Source organism: Hesperophylax consimilis, chromosome 25, assembly GCF_061612785.1.
Source record: "Hesperophylax consimilis isolate HC1 chromosome 25, BYU_Hcon_1.0, whole genome shotgun sequence".
Classification (NCBI taxonomy): Eukaryota; Metazoa; Arthropoda; class Insecta; order Trichoptera; family Limnephilidae; genus Hesperophylax; species Hesperophylax consimilis.
This window is the reverse complement of record NC_142860.1, coordinates 15862300-15874644: the sequence shown is the minus strand read 5'-3', so window position 1 is coordinate 15874644 and position 12345 is coordinate 15862300. Positions and strand designations below refer to the sequence as shown.

Sequence of the window (12345 nt, the reverse complement as noted above, 5' to 3'; positions counted from 1 at the left end):
TTACTTACAGCAAAAATTTCCTAAGATCAGCGACGCAAAAATCAAAGAAGGAATATTCGTGGGACCACAAATAAGGGAGATCTTGACTGATCCGAATTTTATAACAGTGTTGAGAACAATCGAGCTAGCCGCTTGGTCAGCCTTCAAGAATGTTGTCGAGAACTTTCTTAGAAGTCATAAAAGTGAAGACTATATCAGCATTGTGTCTGAAATTCTCATGGCCTATAAAATATGGGATGTAACATGTCACTAAAAATACACTTCCTTCACTCTCATTTGAATTTTTCCCCGAAAATGTGGGAGATGTCAGTGACGAGCACGGAGAACGATTTCACCAGGACATTGCGGCTATGGAAAAGCGATATTAAGGAAAGTGGAGTCCATCTATGCTAGCAGACTATTGCTGAACCCTGCAGAGAGACTCTCAAGATACTCACAAGCGCAAATCAGGAGCAAAAAAAATTAAATTGAATTAGCTTTGAAATTTTGTTAAGTAAGTACCCGTCATACTATGGAAGAATTATGTAAAAAAACATTGTTAAATAATAAAAAAACCTGACCTATAAATTTTTTTTTGTTTTATTTCGTGTTTATGGATACTAAATACATATAAAAAAAATTAGCTATGCTTAAGGGACTGCACTCAAAAAAATAAATGTCGACCAGTGTATTTGAAGCGACATTGCGAATAACACAATCGGTAAACATTTGATAACAGTCTAGGCGTTAGTTTTTGTTTTGGAAAAAACGCTAAAATATATACTGGTTCTTTTTCTCGAAGATAAAAATCGAGAGAAGTGTTTTGTGGGCGTGTTTGCTATTTTTCCTTGCTTCTGGTAAAATGGATAAAACATATTCGAATGTCGATATTCTTTATAGAACCAAAAAGCAGTTTTTTTAAGAGTCGAAAGGTCTTTTAGGACAGCCGTTTTCTTTAAAATCGGTAAATATTACAACTCAAAAAATCCGTTTATTGGATTTTCTCACTTATATAATCACTAATATAATGTACCCCAAAATTTGGGAGCCACCTCTGGACTGCAGCCCCAAAGTACTTAATAAACCTACTTGTTTCTTTCCAAAGGATTGATGTCTGATTGACAATCCATTGAAAATAAACTGATTGCCATCTCTAATGCACAGCCGCGATGTGGGCATGCGGAATCTGTTCTACAGGTTTTTTTTTAAATGGGGCCTTCTCTAAAGAGCCAGCAGCATTGATCCTCGGTGCATGGTGGAACGAGCTCCCGGCATCAGTTTTTCTTCCTTCGTATAATCCCATCCTCTTCAAGACCCGCATTAACGAATCCCAACCCAAAGCTACTACCTTAACCTGCCTCTCGATCTTGCCCAACCGAGTGGCGACATGATTCCCCTGCCTTTACACTGTAGATACAGGGGCGCTTTTGTGATGTGTCACATAAAATATCTTTAGATTTTTGTTCAGTATTTTTAATTGTTTTCTGAAAATAAAACTGTTTAAAGTGAAATTTTCTCCGCTGACTCGGTATAATTATTTTCCCCAATAAGTTTTCTGTGCAATGAGGAATACAGAAGGTAGTTGGTCCCAGAATTTGTGCACAGAAATAAATCTCGATTTCTAGCATTACGTAGTGGAAACAATCATTCCAAGCAACTTTTAGATTCGGATTGGAACATCTTCCACGCGAGCTAAGAACGTTGTGCAAGTACCTACTCGTGTATTTGTATTTAAATTGTATGAAAAATATTTATTTGCCCACGCCGTGTTTTGTATCCGTGACCTCTACCTAGGTTGGGAGTTAAAGAGCTTGCCGCTCTGCTACAAGGATCGTTCTTAATAATTTCTTATGTGTGAGATGTGTTCAGCAGCAGCGTGGTTGCCAGATCGGAAGAGGGCTGTTTGGGGAGACCCTTTGACCTCTCCAACTGGTCTTTCGACCCATCGCCTTGCGCTGCAGTGAGAGGGATATATTCATATGTCAGTAATTCCTGGACAAACTGATCCCTACATTCCTACCCAACCCTCATACCTTTTACCTTGCCAGAACAGCTTCTTCTTATTTTCTTGCCCTCCTGTATGGGGTTAATGTAAACAAATATTATTACGTAAGTAATAGTTATTGTTATGGCGTTCTACTTATTTCATGGGAGAAGAAATGATTTTATTTTGATTTTGGCATTTATTTGTTTCGCTGCTAGTAGGAACATAAATATACATGAATTCCTAAGACAATAGACAAGGCTAGAAGTTTCGTCAATAAGAGAAAATAAATAAATATCCCTTAAAAAAGCATTTCTCCAACAAATTAAAATAAATTTGAATGAAGCTTTTACGAAAACATGTTTGAGTACCAACTTGAACAAGCCACACAGCTGGGAGAAATGGCTTCAAGAAAAACTCAGGAATAAATGACTCAAATTAAAATAATAATGCTTTGTAAATAAAGATAACTTCGGTCGTTAAATAAACATATATATGGTGATACATATTTACAGTTCTCCCTTCGCCCGTTAAAGGTTAAAAATATGTTATGCTTTTCCGCACCGGATGAGTGTTACATATATCCCCCAAACTTAAATTTTATGCGGTAACTTAGATAATCCTATAAAAATATATTCGGTAATCGATCTGGATTATTAGTTTTCCCGGTATTTCTGTTTTAAATATTATTTATTTATTAATGTGGTAATAATGTAATACAAAAAATAAAATATTCATGATACATTATTCCCAATGATTTTAATAAAACCCGTTTCGGGAAAAAACGACATTTTACAAATAAAAGACATATTTAATTTCGCTTAAGAATCGCTTATATTCTTTTCAATAATTAAATATTAAAATTTGAGTTTTTTTACTCATTACGTTATTTCAAAAATAAATATTTTTGGTAGACTTGCAGATAAGTCAATAGATGTCGCATATTAAATTTAAAATAGGAAATACATATCCAAGACACTGTCTAGATAGTTCGAGTTGAATCTTGCGATCATACTTAAAGAGAGTAGCTATTAAAAATTAAAAGAAAATAAAGTTACATATATCCCCCAAACTAGAGTTTTGTGCGTTAAATAATATTTTTTGCATCACTTACCCCACAACTTAGATAATGATACAGTTAAATATGACATTCGCTGAGCTGGTAGAGCGGTGCCCCGGCAAAGCGAGTGTTAAGAGTTAAATTTCTAGATGCGTATCTTTTTCTGATTTTTCTGTTTCAAATGTTCTGGTCCTCAGCACTGGTGAAGTACAGTGAGGCTAACATTGTCAAATAATATTTTAAAATATGTAATGTTATTGTATCTAATTAAAAAAATGAAAGTAGAAGTGTAAGAAAAAAAAAAAAATAATATTGAAAAGAGCACACTGAAAATTTTTATGAAATAATGAAAAAAAAAATCGATTATTGAATTTTCAAAAGGATTGGTTTATTGTCCGGTTTACATGGAGCAATTGTATTGCTGCTACGCTGCCGCGGCGATCGGTCGACACTTCTTGTAGCAGCTAGTAGACAGCCACGAGAAATTACTGGAACTGATTGTGGGTAGCTGGGTAATGGCGATTAATTTTACCTAAAGCTTATTCTGGAAACAACTACGAAAGGCGACAAGCGATTTGAGATGTCAAACGAAGTAATGGAAGCGCTTTGTAGCGGCGACTAAGTCGCATGACTGGCAAATATGTAGGTTAGTTATCGCCAAGTTCGAGTGACTACAGTAATTATTATTGAACTCGTTCTAGTAATGTCTCCGACATTGATGTATTATAATTAAATGAGACATTAAGTGAAAAATAGATTCCACTTTTTTACCTCCAAATAACGTCTAACGCTGTAACTAAATCTACCGAATCCTTTCTACGCGCAGTTATTAATTGAGTTATTCGCATCGAGTACTTTGACACATTAAGAGATTATGTCGGTACTATTCAAGTAGCAGAAACAAAATTGCCCCATGTTATCGAGCAATAAAAATAATAAGCAGGCGTTAACAGGACACAATGCTGTTTCTCAGTGACCTTTGGCAAATATATAATAATTAAATACATTAGCACCAACACACACAAATCTTTGAGTGTTGTTTGGGTTAGCTCTAATTGGGCGAACTTCTTCAAGTATCTTTGAACACGTGACTTAAATAAATTACTAATTTATGTTTGCTTTGAAAATGTGGTGTTTTTTATGGTTATTCAAAACGTCTATTAAAAAAAATTTTTTTTTTCAATCATCCAATATTGACAAAACCCAAAAAATTAGCAAAATAATTCAACATTATTCGATTATTTCCAATACCGAATGTTTATTTTGCTAATAATCCATTCAGTAGTTATAAATGATGCTTATTACTAAAAAAATCTCTCACTAAGAAGATAAGCCTATAGAAGTATTATATATTGCGGTCGTGTCTATATGCCTAAAGTTATGTTATTTTACCAGTTTAAGTATTTAAAAAAAATAAAATTCATTCTTGGACGGCTTAAACAATTTCAATGGCATGTCGTAGACAAAAGATTTTTATAAATAATTTTAAGTTCCCAAAAAAAATGAAATTTGTATAAGTGTTTTCTATATAACTATATATTTGTTAATCTGAAACATGTTTACAACATTCGCGGCCTGCACACAAATTTTAATTCTGTACACCACCACCTTCTCTCACAACGTCCTGACCTTATTTTCCTTTTCTAAACACAGATAGCCGAGCCACTAGATGCCTCCTATCTGGACTGTCCGGGCTTCACCCTCGTAGGAAAGTTTAGATACAGAGGAGGTATATGTCTCTATGGCCAAGCTGACGTCAACTGAATCTGGAAAACTCCACATTTTACGTAATGCGGTTGCACGTCAGTCTTGCCAGTAAGGTAAAACTCTATTGGTGTTTATACCGTTCTCCAAACCTCAGCGAATCAGACACATCCGAGCTGGTCCAACATCTGAGCGATAATATTAACAATCTCTTGCCCCGCTACCCATTTGTTGTCGTCAGTTACTAGTCAGGCCCAGCCTACTATCGTCAGTTGTCTGTTTTCAGAATTCAGATCCTTCCAGATCCTTCCAAATGTGCCCAGAAAATTACTAAGTCTACAACACATCTCGAATGTAGGATAAGAGATCAGATTAAAACAAAATGCGTTGATCTTTTTACTTTTGTTTGGTGGCGGTGCTTGGAACATTACGATGAGACCCAAATGGTTGCACTCGACATTTCCAAGGTCTTTGACCGTGTTGGTACTGAGTACTTGTCAACAAACTGTCTTCTAACTGATTTCTCGCATTCTTGTGTATTTGAGACTGCCGATTTTTCTGAAGGTTGATTCAGACGGTTGCTGTTGTTTTCACCTCTTCTTCACACTCAATAAATGCTGAGTCCCACAGAAATCGGTTTTGTCTCTGGCTATACAGTCCCTGATAACTTTTTTGTTTGACAAGACCCTAAAGGATACACAAACTCCAACAGCTTGGAGGGCTTTGAATCAAAGAATGTGAGGTTACCTCGAGAAGATTTCCCCTTGGGATAAGAATAACCTAGTCGAATTTAATGTTTCAAAGACCTAATCATGTGTGATTGCGTCTAAAATGGATCAAAATGATAATCTAGTCTCCTTAAGCAGAAGCAATCTTGTCAACATGCCTTACATTGATATGCTTGATGTAACTCCGATGGATCCTCCGTGCCTAAGTGAACAGCTTAGGCACGGAGGATCCATCGAAGTCAAGCTAGCTTCATAGGAGCGGGTTTAATGTACAGGGCCTGCAGATACTTTAATAATAGCCAAGTGCGCCCCACAAAATACATGAAAAAACCCTTGACTATCTAGAAACGAGCGGTTTGTTTGAGAGTCCATTATATTAACAGGCAAATTGCAATTTTTGGAGCACAAGCGTCAGGTAGGTATGATGTCCTTGTTCTACCGGTATCACAATGGAAGAGATGCTCCGGATAACTAGCGTCATTGATCATTTCCGCACCGGTATATAATTAAGTAACACGCCAAACGCGCGCCCAACATACGTACACGTAATTTGTGACACGAGAACAGGTCGCTTGTACGACTCGTTCATGAGTTTAACAGCTCGGCTGTGGAACGATTTTCCAGCCTCTTGTTTCCACCCTCATACAACACGGGTCTCTTCAAGATCAATGTAATTTTTTTCTTTTCCTCATAGATGACTTACCACACAGAATCCCCAGGAATCCCCAGAATCTCCTGTATGGAGTTAATGTAATTAATTGCTTACTTAAATTTAAAGAATTTTAGAGCATTCTAGATTATTTTTAGTCCCAATCTTAAGGTGAAGCTTAATGCTAAATCACTATTTTCGATTAATTTTAATAAAAAATTGGATTACATTATGAATACCAAAAAATATGCTTTTTATAAATTTAACCTTTTTCTATCGTTTTCCTTGAGTAGAATACAAATATATTTTTTTAATTACTCAATAAAAAAATATTTATGTAAACTACTAAAATTTTTATTTTTCCAATAGATATGTATGAACACATAAAATAAACAACTTTTCAAAATAAAGTATTATAGTTTCCCTTGATTAAATTTTTTGCTTTCTTAAAAAATTGTTAACAAAATAAATAAAAACCACTTTTGTGTTTGTGATGGATTTAAATTTCCCGCCCTTTTGTAGTAACTCTAACTTGACCTTGTTGTAGGTAGAATATATGTACTCCTCTTCTCTTCTGTGACATTGCAAAGCGAGTGTATAACAAATGTACTTCTTATCAGTTAATAAAAGCAAATCATACAAAATAAGAGTTTATTTCTGATTAAATCATTAGGTTATGGGCCCAGATAACCTAGAGGCATTCAGTGAAAGTTTTTTCTAATAAACTAGCTGTGAAAAAAGGACTATTAGTAAAACATAACCTCCGTAGTGAAAACATAACCTCTACTCCAAAAACAAAATAGTGACTTTCTCAAATCATATTCCAAAGTGTTTTCGTGTTTGAACTCTGTGTTTTCATACATAAAAATGGCAACAAACAGTTCATTGGCATTAATCGAAAAGTTAACCGGCCGTGAAAACTATGCGACATGGCAATTCGCAGTGAAAATCTACCTACAACACGAGGAATTGTGGGATTGTATTAAAACAGCTGACACATTTACAGTGATTGATACGAAAAAAGGCACAAAAGCAAAAACAAAAATTATTCTTCTTGTCGATCCTATTAATTATGTACACATAGAAGAAGAAAGTACGGCAAAAGGAGTATGGGATAAATTGTCAGCGGCATTTGATGATTCCGGGTTGACACGCCGGGTTGGTCTTCTGCGTGATTTGTGTAATACCTCGCTCAGTGCATGTAAAAGTATTGAAGAATATGTGAGCAAAATAATGTCGACAGCTCACAAGCTCCGCAATATTGGCTTCAAAATGGACGATGAGTGGCTCGGGACTTTGCTGCTCTCCGGTCTGCCCGACTCATATCAGCCAATAATTATAGCAATTGAAAGCTCTGGCACGAAGATAACTGCAGATTCTGTTAAAGCAAAATTGTTGCAAGATGTGAGAAATTATGAAAACAGCACAACAGCCTTTGCAGTAAATAAAAGGTTTCATAACAATGACAAGAAACAAACCAAGGGTCCGAGATGTTATTCCTGTAACAAATATGGCCACAAAAGCCCTGAATGTAAATCAAAACCCAAAAACAAGGTACAGAAACCTACCTCATCCTATGCTGCTGTGTTTATTGCATCGTCTAATTATGATGACGCCTGGTACATAGACTCAGGCGCCTCAGCTCATATGACGAAGAACAAGAATCTCTTTCAAAAGGAATCAACTCCTGTAATAAAGAACATTAGAGTTGCAGACAATAAAGTGTTATCTGTGCAAAGCTCGGGAGAAGTGAGTTTAGATGTTTATAATGACAAAGGCCAAGAAAATAGGATTCTGTTTACAAATGTTCTACATGTCTATGGACTAGCAACTAACCTGCTATTTGTGAGTCAAATTATTCGAAATGGTGGCCAAGTAAAATTTGATATTAAATCAAATAAAACACTTTGTTTATTAACCACGACTTTATTATTATTACATCTACCGGTTTCGCTACGGTCGAGCTTCATCAGGATGTGAAATATAACTAAAAACTAAGACAGAGGTGATGCATATTTATAGGAAAACAGAGGGAGACAGAATATAATACATTATAAAAGTGGGAGGAGTCAAATATTACATAGGCATAGTGAATTGAAGATATATAATAACAATTAACATTTTTACATGAATTATACACATAATAATACATTTTAAAGACATAAGAAAAAGCATAAACTTATTATTTAAGAGTGGAAAGGATTCTGGGAAACAAGTTAAATATAGGACTATAGAATGTGTTTTTTTGATTAGATAAATTAACTTGTGTATTTAATAAATGGTCTGATAAGTTACTGTTTATAGATTTCCTGATTTCTAATGATTCTAAATTGTCTAACCTAATGCCTATACTATTTTTATGTAAGAGGCTAGTACCTGTTATTTTATCAAATCTATGGTCTGCTGATATTAAGTGGTTGGCGAGTTCCGAAAAACCTTTACCATTTAAACACCGTACATGTTCCTTCACTCTGGTGTTTACATTGCGCGATGTTTTACCTATGTAAAAGGCGGGACAATCACTACAGTTGAGTTTATAAATACCCGAATGGCTTAGTATGTCATCCTTGTCTTTAGTATTAATCAAAAAATTTCCTAGGGTATTGTTTGTATAAAAGGCAGGTTTAATATCTAAAGGAAGGTTCCTAACGCTTTGATTTGAAAAATTATTTATAAATAAAATCCTACGCCAATGGTGAATAGGGGAGTTGATATTAATTGGCGGAATACTGCTATATAGAAATTTGTTTGTGGAAATATGTTTTTGTTTTTTATTAAGAATTTTATCAATTAAGGCCGAATCATAGCCATTATTTGCTGCTATTTGTTTTATTATTGATAATTCATTTGAGAAATTATTGGTAGATAGAGGGACGGAAATTAACCTATGTTTCATTGAATGGAACGCTGCATGTTTATGGGAGATGGGATGATTAGAAGTATTGTGGATGGTTATGTCTGTGTAAGTCGGTTTTCGGTATATGTTAAATTCAATTCTATTATTTATCAGGGTGAGCGTGAGGTCTAGAAAATTTAGAGAAGCATTGACACCTACTTCTAGGGTAAACTGAATTTGGGTATGGAAAGAATTTAAAAGCTGGAGGAAGATATTTAACTGTCGATCCGTACCTGACCAAATACAAAATATGTCGTCAACATATCTTTTCCATATTAGCACATTTTTTAGGAGCGGCGATTTACAAGTAAAAAATTTATTTTCTAAATAAAAAAAAAAAAAAAAAAAAAAAAATAAAAAAAAAAAAATTACTTCTTATTTAATTCAGTTTACCCTAGAAGTAGGTGTCAATGCTTCTCTAAATTTTCTAGACCTCACGCTCACCCTGATAAATAATAGAATTGAATTTAACATATACCGAATATAGAATATGATAACAAAAAAATTTCCGATTTCCTGAAAAGTGCTGGAATCATACACCAGACAACCACACCATACACACCTGAACAGAATGGTACAGCGGAACGCATGAATAGAACACTGGTGGAAAGAGCAAAGTGTATGCTTCTCAATGCTGAACTGCCAAAGTTATATTGGGCTGATGCAATACACACTGCCGCTTATATCATCAATCGTTCTCCAACGAGATCCTTGTTGTTCAAAACTCCCATGGAAAAATGGTTTGGCCTGAAACCAAATGTGAATCATATGCGTATATTTGGATGTGAGGCAATGGTTCACCTGCCTAAAGAAAAGCGCAAGAAATGGGATCCAAAAGCACAAAAGATGATCTTCATCGGATACTGTGACCACACAAAAGGTTATAGATTCATACTGCCGAATTCCAGAAAAGTAATAAAAAGTAGAGATGCTACATTTCTTGAATCTTCTGTGAAAAGAGACTTTGTTCCTTTAGAATTATCCACGAATAAAATTGAAACAGAAGAAGAAAGTTCAAAAGATGAAGATTGTGCCTCAAAAAGTTCAAATGAATCTTTAAAAGAAAACAAATCCACTTCTGACAGTGAATACATACCAGACACCAGTATTGAATCACCTGAAGTAAGTAGTGTGAAGTTGAGACCTAGAAACAAAATCAAAAACTTGCCTGAAGAAAGTACTTACCTATGTTCATTTATTCCTGATATTCCGGAAACATATGAAGAAGCAATTAGTTCAGAAAATAAAGAAAAATGGATAAAATCAATTGATGAAGAAATAGATGCACATACGAAGAATGAAACCTGGATATTGATAGAAAAACCTCCAAATGCCAAAGTGATAGGATGCAAATGGGTGTTCCGAATAGAGGAGGAGTCAATGGGTCTACGGTTCAAGGCACGACTTTGTGCAAAAGGATTTGCACAAACAGCAGGTATCGACTACACCGAAACCTTTGCACCAACTGTAAGGTATGATTCGATACGTTTATTATTATCCATGGCTGTCCAGTATAACCTTAAAATCATCCAACTTGACATCAAAACCGCATTCTTATACGGTGAGCTTGAAGAGACTATATTAATGACTCCACCTGAAGGTCTGCCTAGTGAAGGCAATATGGTATGTAAGCTCAACAAGTCTCTGTATGGCTTGAAGCAATCTCCCCGTTGCTGGAATAAGAAGTTTGACTCGATTTTAAAGAAATTTGGTTACGTCAACAGCAAAGCTGATCAATGTGTTTATTTTGGTCAAGTCAACAATAAGAAATGCTACCTTTGCCTGTATGTTGATGACGGCTTGTTATTTTCTAAAGATGAATCAGTACTAAAAGAAATAACTAATGACTTAAAAACTGTATTTGATGTAAAAATAGTGAATTCAGTGAGTAACTTTGTAGGCATGCAAATTGAGATACTCAGCAATGGTATATTCATACATCAAACTAAATATGTGGAACAGATATTGCACAAGTTTAACATGACTGATGCCAACCCCAACAGTGTTCCTGTGGACCCTCATGTAAAGTTACAAAAAGGAGATGGAGACCCAGAAAAGAACATTCCTTACAGAGAAGCTGTGGGTTTCCTCATGCACCTAGCTCTAGTGAGTCGACCTGAAATTATGTATGCAGTGAGCCTAGTGAGTCGATTTTTAAATTGTTACAATAAAACACACTGGAATGCCGTGATGAAAATCTTCAAATATCTGAAAGATACAAAAGAGTACGGACTGTATTACTCATCCACATCACAGCCACCAGTAGTGACTGGTTATAGTGATGCTTACTATGCCAATGATCCTGATACAAGACGTTCAATCACGGGCTATGTTTTCATCAAAAATGGAGCAGCTGTAACATGGTCTAGCCAAAGACAACAAACAGTTGCCTTGTCAACAACAGAAGCAGAATTTATGGCAGCCTGTGCTGCAACCAAATAAGCTATGTGGATAAAACAGTTGTTATGTGATATTGAGGAATATAAACAAGATACAATGTGCTTACATTTAGACAGTCAAAGTGCGATCAGTGTTATCAAAAATGTTAACTTACATAAACGCTGTAAACATATCGACATCAAGTACCACTTTGTTAAAGAAAAATATTATCAAAAAATTATTGATCTAAAATTTGTAAGTAGTGATAATCAATATGCAGATATATTTACCAAAGCATTGCCAAAGGATAAATTTAAATTTTTAAGATCTAAACTTGGAATGCACAATTAAAAATTCTACAAATAATATTATGTAAGAATATTTTGAAAGTTGTATAATATCTTGTTTCAAAGGGTAATTAATATCCAGTTATTTTTTTTAATATTATAAGGCTCGAATTTAGAGGGAGTGATGGATTTAAATTTCCCGCCCTTTTGTAGTAACTCTAACTTGACCTTGTTGTAGGTAGAATATATGTACTCCTCTTCTCTTCTGTGACATTGCAAAGCGAGTGTATAACAAATGTACTTCTTATCAGTTAATAAAAGCAAATCATACAAAATAAGAGTTTATTTCTGATTAAATCATTAGTTTGAAATCGAGCATTTCTAGACTTAATATTCGTGCGATGTAATGCATACCAAAAATATAAACACGTTTGGCTTGTAGCGTCCTCTTAAGAAATTATAGAAAATTTCTGTAATTATTACGATATTCTTATTAATTTCGGGGAACCCAGTAAAAAATGTGTTTACCATAGTTTACAACGTTTATTTATTTGATTTCTCCATTAAATGGTTATTTATTTATTTATTTCACGCCTATTAAGGCGTTTACATACATAAATATAAAAAATATTTACGAAATTATACACGAAAATAGTGCAGGAAACAACTATTTAAAAAA

At 34.7% G+C, this 12345-nt stretch overlaps 1 protein-coding gene and 1 pseudogene across 1 annotated transcript in view; one reads left to right on the top strand and one right to left on the bottom strand.

Moving 5' to 3' along the window:
* LOC149411578 (serine/threonine-protein kinase 32A) overlaps nucleotides 1–12345 on the bottom strand; it is a 465118-nt gene that overhangs the window by 320492 nt on the left and 132281 nt on the right. The gene's annotated exons all lie outside the window — the stretch shown is intronic.
* On the top strand, nucleotides 10981–11730 carry LOC149411581 (uncharacterized; annotated as a pseudogene).